The sequence below is a fragment of the Dipodomys ordii genome, unplaced genomic scaffold (assembly GCF_000151885.1).
Source record: "Dipodomys ordii isolate 6190 unplaced genomic scaffold, Dord_2.0 Scaffold133, whole genome shotgun sequence".
NCBI classification, from domain to species: domain Eukaryota; kingdom Metazoa; phylum Chordata; class Mammalia; order Rodentia; family Heteromyidae; genus Dipodomys; species Dipodomys ordii.
The window spans coordinates 3,923,847-3,945,998 of NW_012267349.1; positions in this window are offsets into that span (position 1 = coordinate 3,923,847).

A 22,152-nucleotide genomic window follows, 5' to 3' on the forward strand; every position below is an offset into this window, starting at 1 on the left:
TATAGATACCACAATTTTTGGATCCATTCATCTGTCGTGGGGCATCTGGGTCGTTTCCATATCCTAGCTATTGTGAACAGTGCTGCAATAAACATCCACCCCCTCTCTTTTGAGCCAGGGTCCTGCCATGAACTGAGGCTGGTTTCAGATATGGTGCTTCTTTTGAACACTCAAATTTGCAAGGAATAGGTATATTTTTTTAAGGCTGCAGGAACCCAATAGCCTGGGTTCATATTCTAACTTGTTTTGGCGGTGCAATTTTGGGTACTTAAAAAACCCTCTTTGGGTTTCCATTTCCTCATTTGTAAGATGAGGTAACTCTTGTCTTTGCCTTTTAAGTTGCTATGGTAATAAATGAATCATCTAGGTAGAATATACAACAGAGCTTGGTACATAATTAATACTCAACAAGTGTGAGATATTATTATAGTAAATAACATGTAAATGTTGAATCAAAAACTTTAGAAGAGAGCTGAGGATATAGCTCAGTGCATCTATGTGGTTCAGGATTCCAGCACCACAACAAAACAAAACAAACATAAAACAGCCCAGAATGTCCAGAAGAAAAGGTGAAGTTCTCATGGGAACAGGATATAAAATTTATGACAACAATCCTTCCTAGAAGATGAAGAGCAACATAACAATGTGTGCTGTGCATTATTTGCATAAACTCTAAAGAACTTGGCACCATCTACACTTTCTGATCACAATAAAAAATCAGGAAGAAGGAAAAAAAAGAGGTTTTAAGTCACAAAAAATGAGGATTGCTTTAGTCCAGTTTACTCTAGGGACTCCTCAGGTCCTCATCTGCAAATAATTACCATAACCTTGGTTGTTTTATTTACATTTTAATTTTTACTGATTATTAGTATCCATTTTTATTAATGTATGACAATAAATAAATTTATAATTTTGCAAGCCAAAAATGAATCTAAGAAATTCAGATAATCAAGGTTACTGAAATTATTAGTAAAGTACCTGAAATAACATTGACTATTCCAATCCCTATTTTGGTGGCTTACAATCCCTTTACTTTTCTTCTTGCTTGTGATTATGACCAGAATATGTAGAGGGTGACAAATTCTTTGAAGTGAATGCATACAACACATTGCATACATTGCTTTTCATTCTGGAGGAAGGACTGTTGTCATCAATTTTATATCCTGGTCCCATGAAAATGTCACTTTCTTAGCCATCCTCTTTGCTTCTGCTTTTCAAATTTTGTGGTGCTGAGAATGTAACTCCAGGCTTTGTGTATGGTAAGCTCACACTCTATTCATGGAGCTATCTATACCTAATATCTCTGTTCTTGGTGGATTGTCTGATTTTTTTCACTTGGACAACTTACCCTTCTCTGATAGCCCATTTAAGACTATCAAAGCATCTAGATACTTATTTTCCTTTGACTTCTATCTGAGGTAATACCAATTGTTCTACAGTATGCAGCTGTCACTTGCTTCTGCTGACATTTTTACTGGGCAAGTTGCATTTCCCAGTCTTGTTTACGTATATTTGATTGTCTTCAGTATTTTATGTGAGTTGTAAACACACTGGGTAAAAACAACTCAATAAATGACAAACACTAAAATGAATAATAAAAACTTATAGTCTCATAAAATGAGAATGAAGGGAGCCCCTTTCTCAAGTAGAAGTCAGATAGTGATATCGGGTTGTCTAGAAATGCTGGGTGGCTCCACTTCCCCTTAAAGTAGTCATTCAGTCCCAGACTTGTTTTTGTAATCCTTCCCTGCAGTCTGCAATTCTTCCCTTCGACTTATCTTTTTAATCACCGTAGGAAACATAACCATCCATTTATCATCAAGGCTTTAAATCATGCTACTATTTCTTATTGCTTTTTCTTGTCCCCAACATTCAACTCTCTATCAAAATCTTTCTGATTTTTTTCCTTTATAATATTACCCATCTCTAACTTATCTCAAACACCAGACTTTCTAGGACTGTGGAGGAGAGTTCAAGGGAAATAATAATTCCTTTGGATAGATTATGACTGACTCATTTTGTAATTCCATATATAACTTCAGCCATACCCACTCACTCTGTAAAGGCCTTTAAAATGTTCTCTTATTAAATTGAAGTTATACCACACATCAAAAAGAATTGTGCATAACTGAGGAGCTGAAAAAAAGAATTGGTAATAGTAATTATAAAATTTTTATGGGCTCTTGTGTGAGTTTCCCTTTTCATTATGTAGGTTCCCTTTGATTATTTGCTGCTTTGCTCATTTCAGTAAAGAACTCAATCAGTTTTTCATTGTAACCTCACGATTTAGACCTAAAGGTTTTCCATAGATTAAAGAAATAGTCCTGACTTCCTGGTTCTATTTTAATTTCTGAATCTAGCTCTCTTTCTCATGTGTGTGTGTGTGTGTGTATGTGTGTGTGTGTGTGTGTGTGTGTGTGTGTGTGTGTGTGTGTGTGTGTATGATTTTTTAGTGTCTGAAGCTGCCTGGAGATGATAAACATAGTTTACCCCACCTGGGGGAAGTCTCAGAAACTTTTTCCTGAGATACTTCTCATTTCTCTGTCTATCCTTTCTTTCATGTTTCTGGGAGTTAGTGAAGATGATTTCTAATAAATTTCTGCTTCTCATGTATCTTATAATAAATTGATGCCCCTGAAAGAAGAAAAAATGTTTCTATGTGGTATTTATAATATAGAATAATATATGCAACATACATGGGATTTATGACAGACAATTTCAAAATGAGTCCTAGGACTCCTTTAACTGAATAAAAAAATTAGAATTTTGCCAGCCCTATTTTCCACGATGTCCTCTTTCCATATCCTTTTGTCACTAGCAAAAGAAAAGATATGAGGATTCCCAATGAGAGAGAATGGCGGTGTGTGTGTGGGGAATCCTTGACTCAGCGTCCCAATTTCTACACAAATCACAGGAATTTGAAATGGACACTAAAAAGCATGTCAAGGGGTTTCATGTATATAAAAGGAAACTCCCAAAGTAGCAGTCTAGCAAGGATTTACTTAGCAAAAGAGAATAAAGTAGGAAGAAACAGAAAAGCGGAAGAGGAGTACCTGCTGCCTGGCATGCAGAAGATGGGTGCAGAGGCTCAGAATGGCAATCCTTACCCTGGACGTATTTGTACCTTATGAGTTGAGCAATTAGGGGTTGAATCCTTACCTAGACATGTAGTTAGGTCACCTAGCAACCTCTAATTACTTTGCTCAATTTCCAAGCATGGAGACATATTTGGATGGGCCTATTATTACAGACAAGGGGCCTAGGATGAATCTTATTATTTGAGTCATGGATAACTATGTTGTGTTAAATTAAAAACATTTAGTTCTCATTACTTCTTCTTTAGTGCTTAACTCTATGATTCTAACTCAGATTACTCTTCCTGGTTGAGTGGCTCTTCCTGGTTAAGAAACTCTAGTTCTTCACTAATCCCTTAGCTGTCATAGATCTTGCTTCCAAAGACAGCTGCAATAATAACTCTTATCCCATAGATTGTTTGCAACATGGTTGCAAAACAATTGTCCAGGGGCTGAGAAGGTGGCTCAGTGGTAGAGCGCTTGCCTTGCATGCCTGAGGCCCTGGTTTCCATTCCTCAGCACCACATAAGCAAAAAGAAAAAAGCTGGAAGTGGCACTGTGGCTGAAGTGGTAGAGCGCTAGCCTTGAGCTGACGAGCTGAAGGACAGCACTCAGGCCCAGAGTTCAAGCCCCACGACTGACAAAAAAAAAAAAAGACTTTATAGAAGATAAGCAAGGATCTTTACCATCAACCTGAGTTGCACTCCTAGATGGAATGTGAATGAGGCCACTTTTGATGTCCTTCACGTGTTCCTTTTTGATGTTTTGACTCAGAGTGCTAGCCAATACGCTGTGTACTATAATTGTCTGACCAGCCTTTAGAATCATGAGAAATAATGCATTGCTATTGTTTAAAGCCACTGCCTTTTGAAGTGTTTTGCAATACAGTGGGACTTGATTTGTCTTGCTTTTTTTTGCTTGTTTTGTGCCTGTACTGTGGCTTGAACTCAGGGTCTGGGTGCTCTCTCTTAGCATTTTCACTAAAGGCTAGCACTCTGCCACTTGAGCCACGCCTCCACTTCTGGCTTTTTGATGGCTAACTGAAGATAAGAAGCTCACAGACTTTCCTGCCTAGGCTGGCTTCTAACCACAATCTTCAGATCTCAGCTTCCTGAGTAGCTAGGATTCAAAGCCAGCCTGAAATAGACAGTGTGACCTAGTTTCAAAAAAGGAAGAAAGGAGGAGGAAGGAAGAAAAAAAGAAATGGTGCAAAGTCAGACAGGAGGGGTAGTATAACCATAAGAACCCAAAAAATCATTCCCCAGAGAGGCTGCTGCCTCCCATAACTGATGCTGTAGGCATACCAGGTTAATACTCACATGATTTAGGTGAATGGAGAGTTACTTCTGTAAATCTATGCTACTTGATTTAGTTAAAAAAGTTCTCTAAGGATTTGATCACTTCATTCATCTATTCTGGATACAGGTCTATGCCCAATGCTACCATTTAGGAAAGTCTAAATGTTCAACTATTCCTATATTCATAACCCAGGGTAGGCTAAAGCCTTTGCTCATCCAGGGCTCCACTTTGGTCACCACAGAGGGCAGCAGAGTAACAGACAGGCAGTGAGGGCACAGGGGTAGGTAGGCTGGCCTCTGTGATTCAGTGTAGATGGCGCTATTAGTTCCTTTGGTAGCCCAGAATAGCAGCTCCAGATCCCTTACCTCCCATCCCACTGAAGGAGGGGACAGCTTAATTAATTAATTAATTCAGTCATTCATTTATAACAGGGCAACAGGAACCAGGGCAGCCAAAATCATGGCAGTCAGATATCCCAGGGTAGAAAGTCATTGTACTTGTTATGCATCTGAGCTCCAATTTCCAACGCTATCACTGCTTCAAGTTCTCTCCTTAGATGTTCCGTACCAAGCACTACAAAGGTGTATGATTTGTGTCCAGTCTGTTTGCTTCTTATTTACCCAATAACCAGCCTAGGACTTTGAAAAACATAAGAGTGGGTTATAAAGTTCAGTAGGCCTACATTCGAATGGTATACTAAGTTCAAGACCTTTGGAGCCAAAAGTTCTAGGCCAGGGCTTCATCTTTGCTGCTTAATTGCTGTATGGCTTTGAGAAAGTTGCTTTCTTCTCTGAGCCTCAGTATCCTTAGTGATGTTTCCTTTGTATGTTTGTGTTGGAAAACAAATAAGTTATATAGATACATATCGTAGCCAACAGAGGATAAATCGTGTGTCTTTAGGACCATTAGTATACAGGGTGGAGATAGAAGGTAGAAAAAGCTTGTGTTTCCTGCTCTACTATATGATGTTTCCTCAGAAAAAAAGAGCCATCCTAGTTTATTTAGAAAATACTATCTTTTAAACTCCTTTGCACTTTTTATTACATTAGTTTCACCCCCCCCCTTTTTTTTTTGGCTGTCTTACAGACCTGAGAACTGAACTCAGGGCCTTGCACTGAGCTGAATCTCCAATCCCAGTTTAACCTTTTAAACACTTTGGGGATAGAGGTATAAAACAGAGCAGTGCAAGTCTAAAATCTACCTAAGACTAGATCAAGGTTTTCATTTTCCAGGGGTCCGTGAACCTTTTGAATGTAGGATGGCTGTGTCTACATGTATGCGGATTTTAGGGGAGATGATCTATACTTACCATTAGACTCTCAAAAGCACTTGTGCTTGAACAAAGGACTAATAACGCTAATAGAAGAGTATCTTTTTATGTCTTCTTTTACTGAAAGTAGTTTGAAGGCACTCCCTCACTTAAAGCAAAGCAGACACCGCTTTGGAAAGCCCTGAAAATGGTTCCTAGCTAAAGACTTCTTTCCTTTTTTTTCCAGTGTGTCCCCAATGAAGTGGCAAGTCTGGTTGTTCTCACTGGTACAAGTAAAGCTGTGGAGATGAAGAATGTGAGTGAGGAGGTGCTGCCTGTTGTAATTATGGCTAACAAAAACCAAAGCCCAACCTCAGCTGTAACTTCTGGCTCTGGGAAGTCACTTATAGAGTAATTGGGATTTATACCTGATCTCAGGATGATGAATCTCTAAATTGTGTCCCCAGACATACCTGAGGCAAGGCCTGAAGGGTTGCTGGCTAGAAGGTGTGTGTGTAGTAATTCTTTGTTCCTCAGGGATTAATAAATGAGGATAATATCACTCAGACTGAAAGAGGCAGGTGTCCAAGAGGCTCTTTGACTTCTGCCGTGGGACCTGACAGCCCTGACACTGAGCTCCATAATTTATGGAGAATCATCACAAAACATGGATAGACTCATCCACATTTGGGGTATTAAATCCACCTTCTTTTATCCACAAGCTCTTTCTCCAAATTATAGCTCCTTGATTTCATTGGTCTTTCAAGAAAATAGGTGTTGCTGTGTGAAATAACAAAATGTAGAAGTGGTGAAAGGAAGTGTAATTTAATAGCTCAATGGATGATGACTATTGTTTTGCAATTACTATTACATTTCTTTAACAGAGCATTCACAGATTGAGGAGTATATAAGTCTCCTGGGACATGTTTGGAAAATATTTTTGACTCATGGAAATAATTGAGGCAAACTGTGGCTACACCTGTTCCTAGTCATGTCCCGGGAATATGTGCAACCCGGCACAGGATGAACGTCTGCAGGTTGTTGCTAAAACAATAACAAAACAACTTGGCAGTGGAATAGGGAAGTCTGGTGGGTGGGGAGTAATGGTCTTCAGCCTTTGGTTGTGTGTTCTGATGCCCATCAACCAGGAAAAGGAGTCCAAGACTTCCAAATGATTTTCCCCCTTACAAAGCTGTCGTGAAATAAAATACAAATCCTTCCTGATTGTTTCTAGCTTTCCTTCCTTGAGGAAATTTTCAGTCAATGGGAAACAAAGCCTTATTCAAAGGATTAAAGCGATAGTCATTCTATTGTTCATAGCTTCAATAATGTGGCTTTCCTTCCACTGACAAATTTTCAATTCACAAATCATCTTAAAAACAGGAAATTTTGAGGAAGCACATGCTTATGATAACAAACAAGAGATCTATTGCGTGGTATAGATGTTTATGCAAAGAGGCAACCAATTTTACTTAAGAATTTTGGCCCGTGCATCCTGGAAAGATCACTTCTTAAAAGAAAAATCTGTGTGGCTTTTGACATTAAACTGCTCCAGAAGAGCATGGAGAGGGAGAACAGATTCATGGCTACACTCCAGGCAATATTGTAGAGGCAACAAATTCGTTGCTTTAGGTCTGTTTGTCCTTTCGCCCCATTCAAGTCCTGAACCCTTACGGAAGGGCCAGTAACATTGACTGGAGAGAATGTTTGAGGGGGTCAATGGCAGGCAATAGCCATAGGGAGCTACACTAGGTTAAAGAAGCTGGTAGAAATAGCAATTACTGTTGCAAACAAGGCTGGTAGCATTTAAGGATAATGAAGCAGGGCTAACCTGTCAGAAAAGGTGCTTTGGAAGTCTAGACTAGCTGCTTCTAAATAAACCACCAGTAGAGTTACTATTTAAAGTTTTTTCTTTGATGACTATCTTTTTTGGGACACTGAAAGAAACATTCTTGACCTTCCTGAATAATTTTTAGTGTTTACAATTCCCCATGATTTTCCCTCAGCCCTTATCATCCCTCATCAGACTGTATTTGATATCAACTAAAGCTGGACATGTTTTGTGTCTTAGTGTATGATAAAGGAATTCTAATTTTTCTTCAGCCGCTATTTGTAAGGTATTTGACTTGATTGTTATATTCCCACAGTCCATTTACAGCACACTTTCTCTTACTTCTTCTACTTAAAAAGAAAAATCCAGAAACAGAAACATCTTTAAATCCAGCATTTAGGGCTGTTGAACAATCATCACAACTATAGGCATCATTAATTTACCTGGTAACCTGAACTTTTAAAAAGACCACTCCAAATTGGGAGATAACTCCCCAAATCCTTCTTGCCTTCCTAACCCCCACAAACACCTAACCTTTCGAATTCAATTATATTCTGAGCAACTCTGTTCTGAAAGTTCTGCAGGAATTTTAATTTCTGTGTTTCCAAAACTTAATTCATCACTTCCATCCCCAAATCCATCCACATGTTCTTCTATATACAGTCTATAAACTATTACATCCTCTTGCCAGAAATCTAAGAATTGCTGGGCACCGGTGGTTCATGCCTGTAATCCTAGTTACTCAGGAAGCTGAGATCTGAGGATCACGGTTCAAAGCCAGCCCAGGCAGGTTCTGGGGCTTAAACTCAGGGCCTGGCCACTGCCCTGAACTACTTTTGCTCAAGACTCATGCTCTACCACTGAGCCACAATTCCACTTCCAGCTTTTTTTGAGTAGTTTACTAGAGATAAGAGTCTCACCGACTTTCCTGCCTGGGCTGGCTTGGAACCACGATCCTTTGATCTCAGCCTCCTGAGTAGCTAGGATTACAAAGCATGAGTTACCCATGCCTGGCTCAGTTAGTTGTTTTATAAACTCTTATGTAAAACTCAGAGTCAAACAAAATGTCATGAAACTTACATTTCTGATAAAAAGGGGAAGTTCATTCAATAGGGGATTCACTTAAAAACATTATTTCCCTTGAAATATTTAGTATTTTTTTTTAGGTCCAAGACTGGAACTCAAACTTGGTACCAGATGCTTCCGCTTATTGGCTAGCGTTCTACCAACTGTGCCACACCTCCAACCCCTCCAATAACACTTTGGTCAACGTTAACTTCATTGCCCACTCCACTTTGTTTTCCCTTTTTGTTTATTTGTCTTGTTTTGTTTTGCTGTTGAGGGAGGATCATGTGCCCTCACTCACTCTCAGTCTAAAGCAGCTTTCACTGCTTAACACTAATTTATGCTGCTGTGCTTTTGCAAATGCTAATTCTGCTCTCTTGAATCTCCTCTTTCCATCTCATAAGCACAACAAACTGCTACTTAAAAAATAAAAATACTTTTTAAAAAGTTTAAAAATAATGTTGTAGTTCAGGGGATTGAACCCAAGGTGTTGTGTATGTTAGGTAAACACTCTATTACTAGTCTCTACTTCCATCCCTACTTTTTATGATGCTACTCCAGTATTCTCTTCCCTATGGAGCCCTTCCTGAGGACCCTGATACAGTCTGTTCACTTCTTTGTGCTCCCAAACAAGTATATCTCTTGTCTTCATAAGAACACCTCTCTCACTGTAGTGTGTACTGTGTTCATATTTTTTTGTTATCATTAGCACTAAATTCTTTGAAAGACAGGGAATCTCTTTTATTAGAACCTCTTGAATCATAACCTCTTGATATAGAATATGACCCAACAGAGATATCCAAACATGTGTTCAAAGAATTCTTGCCTAGAGCTTTGGATTTCAGAGATGGCTGAAGCTAAGCTGAATGTACTGAATAACTATCATGTGTGGAAAATGTAATACCTATTATTTAATTTTTACAGATAATACCTTAAAATAGATGTTATTCTTCTTGCATACAGGATGAACCTGAGATTCAAAATAATTAAATTACTTGTTTGAAGTATCACAGTTGATAAATAATTGGTAGAGCTAAATTCAGTTGTTTTTTAAACTCTAAATTCCACATTCTTGTTTTCATTCCATGCTATTCCTTAACACAGACCACAGGTTTAAGAATGATTGCTCACACTGTGTTTTCAAAATAAATACAAAAAATTAATCTCTAAAGGTGAGTGATGATATGTATAGTAAATAGTCTCCAAAGATTGTCCTTAATGAGCTATGTTTTCTAATATTCATGCTTTAAAATTTTTTTTATAGTTTTTCTCCCATATATGTAGGCTTATCCTGTGTAGTCAATAACAACGGAGCAGAGTTAATGTTGCTGAACTTCCAAGATTGTATCCACCTGGGACATTTGTCCTGAGAAAGTCAGTGCCATAAAAAAAAAAATCTGACTTACTATGTTATTAGGAATCCTAGGCAATCCACATGGGGACACATCTGGTCATCTTTCAACTATCTTAGCCTTTCCAGCTCAGTCACTAGACATGCGAATGAGAAAGCCATCTTTGACATCCAGTTTAGCCGCCATCTGCCTACAACTGCATAAGAAACATTAAATGAATACCATCCAAAGGAGTCTTAGTATTCTCTCTCACAGAGCTTTACTATAGATAAGAATTAATGGTTAAAGCCAGGTGCCAGTGGCTCATACCTGTAATCCTAGCTACTCAGGAGGCTGAGATCTGAGGATTATGGTTCAAAGCCAGTCCAGGTAGGAAAGTCTGTGAGAGTCTTATCTCCAATTAACCACCAGAAAACTGGAAGTAGCACTGTGGCTCAAGCAGAAGTGCGCTCACCTTGAGCTGAAGAGCTGAGGGACAGTGCCCAGGCCGAGTTCAAGCCCCATGACCAACCAAAAAAAAAAGAAAAAAAAAGAATTAATGGTTGTTTGAAGCCACTTGGATTTTGTTAGGCAGCAGAAGGAAACTAGAACACCATTAAAAAAAAAAAGAAAATGACAATGTTCATATATTTGTTGAAGCTTCTTTTATTATTTTCCCTTTGTATAAGCACATTTGTAATAGCTCAGTCCTTAATAGGTTTATGATGCTCCTCAAGTCTCTTATAATAGTACTGAGTTTTACTTCCTTCAATTTTAAAATGAAAAGTTGGGTTAATCACTAATGTCCATTCCAGTTCCAAAAACTTACACATTCCTTTTCAAACTACAGAAGAAATATTGTCTTCATTAAGACTTAATTTTTTTCATATGTTTTTTATTGTATAAATACTGTACAGAGGGGTTACAGTGATATGAGTTAGGTAATGAACATTGTTACCGCCTCCTTTGTTCCTCCCCCACTTCCTAACCCTTTCTCCCCCTCCCCCTGGAAATTGTAAAGTTCATTTTCTTTTCTTTTTTAAATAAGTTTTTTTTTATTGTGAAAATACTGTACAGAGGGGTTACAATTACATGAGCAAGGTAATGAGTACATTTCTTATCAAGCATTGTTGTCTAAGGTTCATTTTCAAAATAGTGTTTATTCTTATTTAAGCATTTTGATATATCCCTTCCCCTCCCCAAATTATAAAAATATATATACAAGATGCGGGACACTGGAGTTAAATACAGTGAAAACAGGGGTTATACCATGGGGGAAGAAAAATATGGAACACTTCACGAATTTGTGTGTCATCCTTGCACAGGAGCCATGATAATCTTATCTGTACTGTTCCAATTTTAGTGTATGTGTTCCTGAAGTGAGCACTGTTAAGATTTAATTTGTAGTAAAAATTCACAGGCATAAGAATTTTTTAAACTTTTTTTTTTGGTGCCTGTCTGGGGCTTGAACTCAGAGCCTGGGTACTGTCCTTGAGCTTTTTGCTCAAGACTAGCTCTCTACCACTTGAGCTACAACTCTATGTTCAGCTCTTTGGTGAGTTTCATTGTGACATTTTCATATGGGCATATAATACACTTTAATCATGTTTACCTCCCTCTATGGGGCACAAGAGTTTTAAGGGGAGCAGTGAATGCCAGGATAGTACTGACTCAGCATAACCACCAGAACTGACTCAGGAAAATCCAAGAACAGCCATAAATCTGATCCTTCAGCTCTTTCTTCCCGAAGGAAAAATTCAAATAGATAGTTACATGTAACAAAAGTTTTAAAAGAGGATTCTCAGTGTTAGCCTTAACGTTTGTTGGTCATTCGTGGACAACTTCAAGCCCTTTGACAAAACTATTCAGATTTGCTTAGTTGACTCAGTCTCCGGAAGATCTTTGCACACAAATGCTAAGTTTAGGGCAAGTGAACTGGATGATTCCTTAGAGGAAATAAACTCTCGCCTGAGAACAACAGCTGAAGTAAAATCCCATAAGCCAGGAAAACAGCCACACAATCACAGTAACAGGTGGTCAGTTTCAAAACAAATTTCAAGGTCTGACTTGTCAGCACCTGCTCTAGAGCCTTAGACAGAGGCAATGTAACTCTGTCTGGGTCCGAGTTAGGTCATCCCTGCCACTCTGTAAGGAAGATTAACTACCTCTGTTAGCAGAGCTAAGTCCCAGGAGGTTAGATGACTATTCTCCACGGTGGTCGCTGTGGAAAGATACAGGGAATAGGAGAATTTGGGAATCTTGACAATTAACTGATATGATTCTGTAATAGCTGAGCAAAGTGAAATCCAGGCAAGCTAAGTGAAACTTACTCAAACTCTACAGGACTGCAGAAGCAGAATATTTCTCCTTCATTTAATTAGAAAAAATGTGAAACAGAAAAGTAAAAAAAAAAAAACTTGGCAGATGATGCATATACCCAATTTTTGAATTCCATTGTGAACATTTTATTAAATTCATTTATTTGTTTATCTACAATTTTTGTCTATTCATCTATCTCTTTGGGTTGATAAATCTATCATTTATTTATTTTCTGTACCCTTTCCTTTATCATTCAACCTTATTTTTGGATGCCTTTCAGAATGAATTGCTGACATTTCTATTCCTTCCCTTAAAACAGCATAGTGTTTATTATTATTCACCTAATTATTTGATAAGTACATTTCTACACAGCATGGAACCAGAAAAAAATTTACAAATGAAATCACTAGACCCAATGAATGTAAATTAGAATTATTTGGCTAAAAAGAGAACCCTGCCCTGGCTGGCTTCACACTTTGATCCTCAGATCTCAGTCCCCAAACTCTTTTGCTCAAGGCTAATACTCTACCACTTTGAGCCACAGCACCACTTCTGCTTTTTGGGTTTTTTTTTTTTTTTTTTTGGTGGTTAATTGGAGATAAAAGTCTCACAGGGACTTTTTTTCAGCCCGGGCTGGTTTTGAATGGTAATCCTAAAATCTCAGCCTCCTGAGTAGCTAGAATTACAGGCACAAACCTCCAGTGCCCAGCATAAGCTCAGAGGATTTTTGTTTTTGTTTTTGTCATGAGGCTTGAACTCTGGGCCTGAGCACTGTCCCTCAGCTCTTCAGCTCAAGGCTAGCACTCTACCACTTGAGCCACAGTGCCACTTCTGGTTTTCTGTGGTTTATTGTAGATAAGAGTCTCATGGACTTTACTGCCTGGGATGGCTTTGAACTTCGATCCTCAGATCTCAGCCTCCTGAGTAGCTAGGATTATAGGTGTTATAGGTGTGAGCCACTGGTGCCTGGCTAAGCTCAGAGCTTTAATCTTCCTTGTTTAAAAGCCCACAGGACTTCTTTACTGCTTTTTTCTAATTTGCATATTCATTTTCATTGCTAACTGCTGTTACTATTACTTAAGGTCAATATCTTTTTGTAAGGAGTTCCATCTCAAGACTTCTTTATCTTTTCATGAAGTCAGTGTTGAATGTCAAGTAGCTTCACATTTCAAATATATTGGTGCAGATCTTCAGAAGTCTGATCTTAAACTCCTGTGTCAGTGGCTTATGCCTATAATCCTAGGAGGCTGAGATCTGAAGATCACAGTTCAAAGCCTTCTTATCTCTAATTAGCCATTAAAACAATACAGAAATGGAAGTGTGGCTCAAATAGTAAAGCACCAGCCTTGATGGAAATAGCCAGGTAAGAATGCAAGGTCCTGAGTTCAAGTCAGGCATATCACATAAAAATATGATCTTAAGAAACACCTTGATCTTAAGAAACACCTGTATCAGGTCCTGGAGGGGCTGGTTTAGTATGTAGATTTCTGTATTCCCACCCTTGGAAATGCTGATTCAGAAGGGTTGGGGTTGCAGTCTCAGCAAGCACACTAGTAATTTCAATGCAGGTATTATATGTAGGGGGTAGGAGAAATGAGAGAAATTTGAATTTGGAGAAAATTTTTTCATAAGTAAACATAATCAACCTTACTTTATTGCTAAGCCTTCAATCACTTTTAAATCAGCAGCTTTGGTCTGCCTGACTCTCTGATGAATCCCAGACAAAGGTGCGGTGAACAAGGCACCTGTCACTAGGAAGTGTGACAGTGACAGTGTGCCATGATATGGCATCACTCCCTACCACATCATACACCACATCGCCACTTCTGCTGTTGCCATCATCCCTCAGGTTTCCCTTTGTCACTTCCCCCTTGCTACCAACTCATTAACTGCTGCGCCACCCTCTCCAAGGCTGAGTCAGATCCAGCGTGCACTTGAGGAAGAGGCCAGTTAGGAAGATAGATGAGAGTGTCCCTATTTTATATTCATAATGCCATATCTTAGAGCAAAGAAACAACTAATTTTGACGTTGGTCTCTTAAGAATGCCTGCAAAACTGGTTAGGAACTTGGGCCTGTGGTTTGAAGTTCCTGCCACCTTTGATTTTACAATGAGTGGAGGGTAAAGTTAAGTAACAAGTCTCTTGCCCAAGCAGTAAGGGTCACCACAAAGTATAGAGCATGAACTGATGACTTGTGATTGGTCCTCTTTAAGCCAAGTGTTGGTGCATTGCCGACTACAGTCATATCTGCTGTCTGGTCTTAACAGAGTGGTTTTTATATATACTGAAATTTACTTTCTGTCAAGTGCCAAACGATAGCACTAAGAATGATCAGATCTAACATGAAGAAATGCTCAATTTCTCTAGCCATAAAAGAAATGCGAATAAAGATAACGTTGAGATTCCTCATCACCCCAGTTAGAATAGCTATGATAAAAAAAATCGAATAACAACAGATGCTAGAGGGGATGTGGACAGAAGGGAACCCTACTGCATTGTCGGTGGGAGTATAAACTTGTTCAACCACTTTGGAAAGAAGTATGGAGGTTCCTCAAAAGACTCCACATGGAGCTCCCCTATGACACAGCAATCCCACTTTTGGGCATTTACCCAAATGATCACAAACAAGGCTATACAAAAGCTACCAGCACAACTATGTTTATTGCAGCATTGTTTACCATAGCTAAGATATGGAACCAACCCAGATGCCTCTCAGTAGATGAATGGATCAAGAAAATGTGACACACACACACACACACACACACACACACACACACACAAAATGGACTTCTATGCCTCCATCAGAAAGAATGACACTGCCCCATTTATGGCTGAATGATGTTGATGCTGCCTGTCAAAGGACATAATATGAGAATCTCTGCTGTAAGAGAAAGAAAAATAGTACACTTACTTGTGTTTCTGTTGTCCTATCTTCTTGTATCATCATATGGTAGTATTTCTCAGCTTTGACTGCCCATTAGAATTACCTGAGAAGCTTTTAAAATAGTCATAGAGGAATGCCTGGTCCCTACCTTGGACCCAGTTAAGTCTGCAGATCTGGGGATGAGGCATGGGTAGTTTTTTATCTCTCCCCCTCAACCCCCATCCCAATAGTGAGGTTAGAACTCAGGACCTTGTGCTTGGTAGGCAGGTACTCTACCACTTAAATCATGCCTTCAGCCCTTTCAGCTCTAGCATGTTTTTAATAGGGTTTTGTGTTTTTGTCAGGGCCAGCCTAGACTGAGATCTTCCTATTTAGGTTTCCCAAATAGCTGGAATGGCATGTGTGTACCACCATACTTAGCTTTTTCTTATTTTCTTATTCTTTAATTTAAAATTTTTATTTATTTATTTATTTGTCAGTCATGGGGCTTGAACTCTGGGCCTGGGCACTGTCCCTGAGGCTCTTTAGTTCAAGGAGAGTGCTCTACCACTTGAGCCACAGTGCCACTTCTGGTTTTCTATAAGAGTCTCATGGACTTTCCTGCCCTGGCTGGCTTTGAACTGCAATCCTACTCAGCCTCCTGAATAGCTAGGATCATAGGCGTGAGCCACCAGTGCCCAGTTTATTTTCTTATTTTTAAGGGAGTCCTGTAAACTTTTTGCTTGGATTGCATTGAACCATAGCCCTCTCCATTTCAACCTCTTGAGCAGCTAGAATTTACAGGTGTCATTTATTTTGCCTAGAGTTTGAACTCAGGGCCTCATGCGCTTGTTTGGCTTTTTCACTCATGGCTGGTACTTGAAACTCCTTCTTATGCTTCCCCATGTAAAACATCTCACCACACCCAGGCATTAGCTGATTTGAAATCAATTGCACTTTTTGTCTAGGATGGCCTTAGACCATGAATCCTCCTTCTCTCCACCTTCCAAGTAGCTAGGATTTCAGGCAAAAGATACCACAACCAGTGAGACCAGTTTCTTTCTTTTATAAAAAATTAAATTAAAAATATTTTTGAGACTTTAGTGTTTTTAATAAAGATCCCCAGCTGATACTAATAGGCTCTTATTTTTGGGAACCACAGGCATGCAACAAACTCTGGCCTTATTCTGTGTTAACACATAATTTTAATTTGAAAAATATCCACAAATATATATCCTCAAAAATGATAAAAAGTATATTTATAGGACACAGTTCCTGACTTCAACAGAGATAGATCATATGCTCAAATATTTAAACAGCAAGTGATGTCTAGTGAGTGCCAATTTGAGGAATAAACCATTACTGAAAACAGAGGACTAGCAGATCCAAGGTAAATCAATGTAGCACTTGGTTCTCACATTGTTTGTGATAAGTTATGTATGCCTCTGCCACACATGAAACATGTCCCTTCGGTGGGGGAAATTGCTCATTTATTGGTTCATTGAGGATGCTCCAAGTGATTCCCCATGGTAGGTATGATTGAACCATGGAAATGATGGAACATTAAATCAATAGCTAGTCAGCTGGCAACTTTTCCTTTGCTAAATATGTTATTAAGGTTCTGTTTCAGAACCTGTGCTCAGGAGGGGTGAACCTTTTCATTGGAGAAATATAGCATGAATTAGAAAATACTTTAATCTGAATGAATAGTTTTTAATAAATACCCCTTAAATATGTAAGAAAATCTGTGAATCAAAAGAAAAAATGTGTATAAATATTAAACCATATTTAATTTGACTATGTAATCTTTAAAAACTATAATTATTCAAGCATATTAATTTTATAAATTGATGGGTTTCGTTGTGATATTTCCATACCATGCTAAAAATACATTATTTGTAACCACTAGAATAAAAGGTAATTTGATTGTTCAAGAACAGCTGCCCACGAAGGGGAGAGTTTATAAAAAGAAGGAAATACTCTCTTTGGATACTACTTATGTATTAAGAATAGTATTTAGTTCATTGTAATATTTAATTGGGATATATAATTTTTAAAGCTTGTTTTCATGTTGGGGAGTTTTCCTAAAAAGTAAGAGATTATGGGGATGACAAAAGAAAATAATTTTAAAGAAAAGGAAGTTAATATATTTTAAACTTACATTTATTTCCATTAAAGAATACTGAAGACATCATGTTAGCTATTGGAGATAACTTGGTAAGACAAAGTGATCTCAAAGAAACTTATAACTTAGTAGAAGGAAAGGATAAAGACCTATTTGAAACAAACTATTAAACGTGTCTTTAGAGAGAAATAAATTTTAATGAGGCTTCAAAGAGCTGAAAGAACAGGTCAAGGTTCAAAGAGCCCTAGATAAGACATAGAACTGGAGTTCTGGTACAATGCATTATTGCATGGTCAATTTTCAAAGGCCAGCTGTTCCCAGTCATACGAAGACCAAAGATGATGGTAGATGCAATCAATAGGAAAATCAAGCCACCTTTCCCTATTTTCCTGGATAGGTAGTTTTACAATCTCATTTTAGGAAACAAAATGGAAATGAACCTGGTGTTCTTTTTAGTTCACTTCTTACTAAGTAATTTAAAGGATCTTATAAGTTGGCTAGATGGCTATTAATATTTGATTAAAAACCTCAGTAACAAAAAATTAAAATTAGAATAACAACAATGCTTTTTTTTTTGGTCTATCAAATCAATAAAGATTTAGAATAACCACCAATTTTTGGGGAAATAGAGAGATCCAGGCCTGCTGCTTCTTCTTTTTTTTCTTCTGGTCATGGGCCTTGAACTCAGGGCCCAGGCTCTGTCCCTGAACCTCTCTATGGTCAAGGCTAGAGCTCTACCACTTGAGCCACAGTGCCACTTCCCGCTTTTCCTGTTTATGTGGTCCTCAGGAATTGAATGCTAGGCAAGCACTCTACCACTAAGCCACATTCCCAGTCCCAGGCCTGCTTGTATCTGAGGAGTTTTCTTGGCTCAGGAAGGCTAGAGAATTACCTATATTCTATATCTGATTACATCTCCCACCCTCCCACCTCAGGGCAGGGATTGAACTCAGGGTCTTGCACATCTAGGTAGGTGCTCTACTACTTGACATATGCCCCTTCTGGCCCTTTTCTTTGTCTTTTTCTTTTGAAACAAGGTGTTGACACTATCTTTGCCTGGGCTGCCCTCTGCCTCCTAAGTAGCTGGGAGTATAGATATGTACCACTATACCCAGCTTATCATCTCCTTCCAGGAATGTATTCCAAGGCAATAGTATGGATCTATGCAAAAACTTCTGTACAAAATGTTCCCTAGACCATGATGCCTCTCAACCTTTTATACCCCTTCTGAGTTTCAAATGATGGGAATCTGCATTGTTCTCATAATTCAATGTTGTTCTCATGGCAGGGCCCACTGAGTACCCTCCCCCTGGGGGACATTCCCAGAATTCTCCTCCCTGGAATATTCTCAGCTAATCCCATCCAAGCTTCATCACCAGCCTTACCTGAAGGTGTGACACCCTAAATCCCACTAGCCTCAATTACATTCCAAGAAACTCTCATTCCAACTATACTTAATACTAAACAAATACTTACTCTGCTCCTTATTTTTCTGACTTTGCTTGATGTTACTTGGAATACCTGTACAACAACGATTAAAGATTGTTCTGATCTTTTCTTTTTTAAAGAAATGTTCCTTGGAGTTTTGCTTACTATTGGGGAAAAACGAATAAACAAGATGAGCAAACTGAAAGGTAAACTTCTAGGAGGGATACTGAGCATTCCCATTCAAATGGTATTGTTAACATGACAAATGCTAAGCATATTCTTCGATTGCTGTGTGGCTTGTAGACTTAGGCTGAAACTTCTCATAAGAGCCATGCAAAGAGAAGAGAATAAGGCAGACCAAGACTAAGACGGTGTGGCTCTGAGAAGAGAGAACAGGATAGGATAAATAAAACAGCAGTCTTCCTAACCTTCAACATCTACATCCAAAACATCCTAGTGGAAGAAAGTAAATAAGAATTTTATTGACATATAATAATTGTAGACACTTATGGGATATTGTGTGATGTTTCAACACATGTGTATAGCATATGATGATCAAATTAGGCTGATTAGCATTTTTTTCCCCCAGTCATGGGGCTTGAATCCCAGGGCCTAGACTCTGTCCTACAGCTCTTTTTGCTCAAGACTAGCACTTTACCACTTTGAGCCCAAGTGCCACTTCCAGTTTTCTGGTGGTTCATTGGCGATAAGAGTCTCACAGAGTTTCCTGTCCAGGCTGGTTTTGAACTGCAGTCTTTAGATCTCAGCCTCCTGAGTATCTATGATTACAGGTATGAGCCACCAGTACCCGGCTTGATTAGCATCACTATCTCATTATTTCTTTATGTTTGAAGTCTTTGTGCCATTCTCTTCTACTTGCTTATAAAGAATATAATAGGTTGTTGTGAACTATAATTACCCCATTGTGCAATGACACAAGCATTGATACCTTCTAGGTAGATTGGAATGGTAACCAAGAAAGAGCTTGATGAAGACCTCTGCAAAGGAGTAAACTCTTCTGATCAGCTTTCAGTTCTTTCACCATTTCAACAACATCTGTTTTAATTATTTGGTGCAGAAGCACATTTGTGCAAAAGATGAAGAGAGGAGGATTATCCAGACAGTGTGAGGGGCAAAATAAAAACAAAATATTTTTAGTGGAGAAAACAGGAATTTTAAAGAGTTTAAACAATGCACATTGATTTATACACTGCCAAAGTCAACTTAGAGCAAACACCCATTCATGTTGATGATGCACATGTTTTGACACTGTAAGTAAGGAAGTTATTAAACTGAACAAAGTAATCAAAGTTAAGTCTTGCTAAGGCATTTTCTGTCCCCACCTGGCACAACCTATACTTACATATCCTACCACACTTTGCAATATACTTGCTGGCATTTTTGGTCCTTTAGGAAATGTCTTTACTTCCTAAATAATGTAAAAATAACACAGACTACTACCAGTTCATACTAAATTGTGAACTCTGATGCCCTTTTTGATCAGGTTAGGCAGTTGGGTGTCAGCAGTTTTACAATCAAGTTCTCAAATTCTTAGGTAAATATGGAGAAACTCTGCAGTGTGAATTGTACTATGTTTATATTATCAATCTTTTTTTATGTATGTATGATTTCTGGGAGAGTGGTATTTTTAGTTTTTTCTCCCCTAAGTTTTCTAGGATGGCAAAAATTAAACTTCATTGAAAAGCAAATTATTTTTTTTGTAGTAAATAACAACAAAAAATTGCTTTTTTCCAACGTCCCTCTCCTGCCAAGAAGCAGTGATTTATAGGCCTGGCATGCAAGTGAATAGGAAATACTATATTTCCAGACTTGGGTAATGAATAACCTCTGAGGGCTTGAACTTTTCTGGGTTCCCACAGACTGTATCCACAGAGCGGTGCTCTTGTCCTGAAAGGAAGGATTTGCCCCGGTTTGGAAGGAAGTGGAATAAATAGAACTGGAAGTGGCAAGGTCACCTTTAATATCATATGAACAGCCTCTTAACAAGCTTCACAATTGCTTTGTTTCTTCCTCCCCCAGTGCTATAAACAGGCAAAGTCAACGCGAACTCTCAGAGTGCGCACTGTGTGTGGAGGAAGCTCCCAGAGCTCTGAGGAAGGGGAGGCTGGGAACTCAATGGGACCCATCAAGCACTCCAGGGTTACAATTGTGTTTTGCTGCAGTAGCCAGAAGGAAAAACTGCTTGTTTTTAAAGGAAGGAGTTATATTGTCCTCAATTCCTGTGTATAACATATAGGACAAACAAATTGTAGAAGGGATCTTTAATTGGAATATGTGGAAAGTATGGACTATTTGTCTTACCACTTGGCTTTTTCTCACTATAAGCAACACATGGTGTTGCATATATACAGAAAAATTATTTTAAAAGCCTTCCTCCTTAAGATCTTGTTCAGTTGGTATTCCAAACACAGGAACGAGGATTGTGCAGTGGACTGCAATGGATTCTGTTTTGTGAAAGATTTTTCTTTCTTTCTAGCTCCTTCAGGCACACCCAAACATGCTTTCCTATCTCTCTCTATACTGTCATTTTTCAGCTCTTCTTTTTGACTGGGCAGTCTCTGTGTGATCTGAATTTTCACTATTTATTTACAGTTCCAAAATGATACGTGTTCTCGGCATTGCAGATGATGGGCCAGAGCAAGCTATAGTGGAGACTGCTAGATGGAGCTAGAGTTGTTATGTTGCCAACTATTTTGATTTGTGGACAACACATCCTATCAAGAGATTCTGGTCTATGTCTGGTAGGTGTGTTAAATTAAGCATCTAGGGAGAAAACGATACGTCTAGAAATTTGAATGGATTGATGCTGTGTTAGAATGGGCCTGACCAGGCTGAGCATCCTGGAATGTGCCTCCTGTCCCACAATACTACAGGACATTTTCTCATGGCCTTTTGTTGGGGATAGAGTGGGAGAAGGATCCGGTCTTTCTTTGTCCCCTGACCTTAAACCGAGGGCTTAGTTTGGCTCACTAGAAGAGTGCAGCTCATTTGCTTTGTCCAGCAGCAAGAAATCCCACAATATCTTTAGCCTGAGGCTGAATGCTCACATGTGCATACAGATGTGTACTCACACTAACTCCATATCTTAATGTTTTGCTTTACCTTGTTAAAAATATGTACGTGGTAAATCCAGATTGAGAAATTTGCCATGCTTTTCAGAATGACATTTCTTTTTCATCCAAAGACACCAGCAGTAGAGTTGTACTGATATTTCTTTTCAGGTGACAAAATAGTAACTTGTTCTCCTAGGATGATAAATCTCAGCTTTACTTTTTTTTTTCTTTTCTCATGTATTTCTGTTTTCTTGCAGAAATCCAACACTATTTACACCTTAGGCAGAAACTGCTCCCAGTCTGAACTATGTGATTACATGAAGCCCTGCTCCTTGTTCATTAAGACTGCCCCTATGAAACAGAATTGATGACTTTTCAGCAGCCGCTCACAGCATTTGAGATCCATAGGCATCAGGGCTTGATGCATGGCTCTCATCTCCTTGGGCTCTTGTGCAATGATTCTCATCTGTCTTAGTTAGAAAGCGAATTAATCT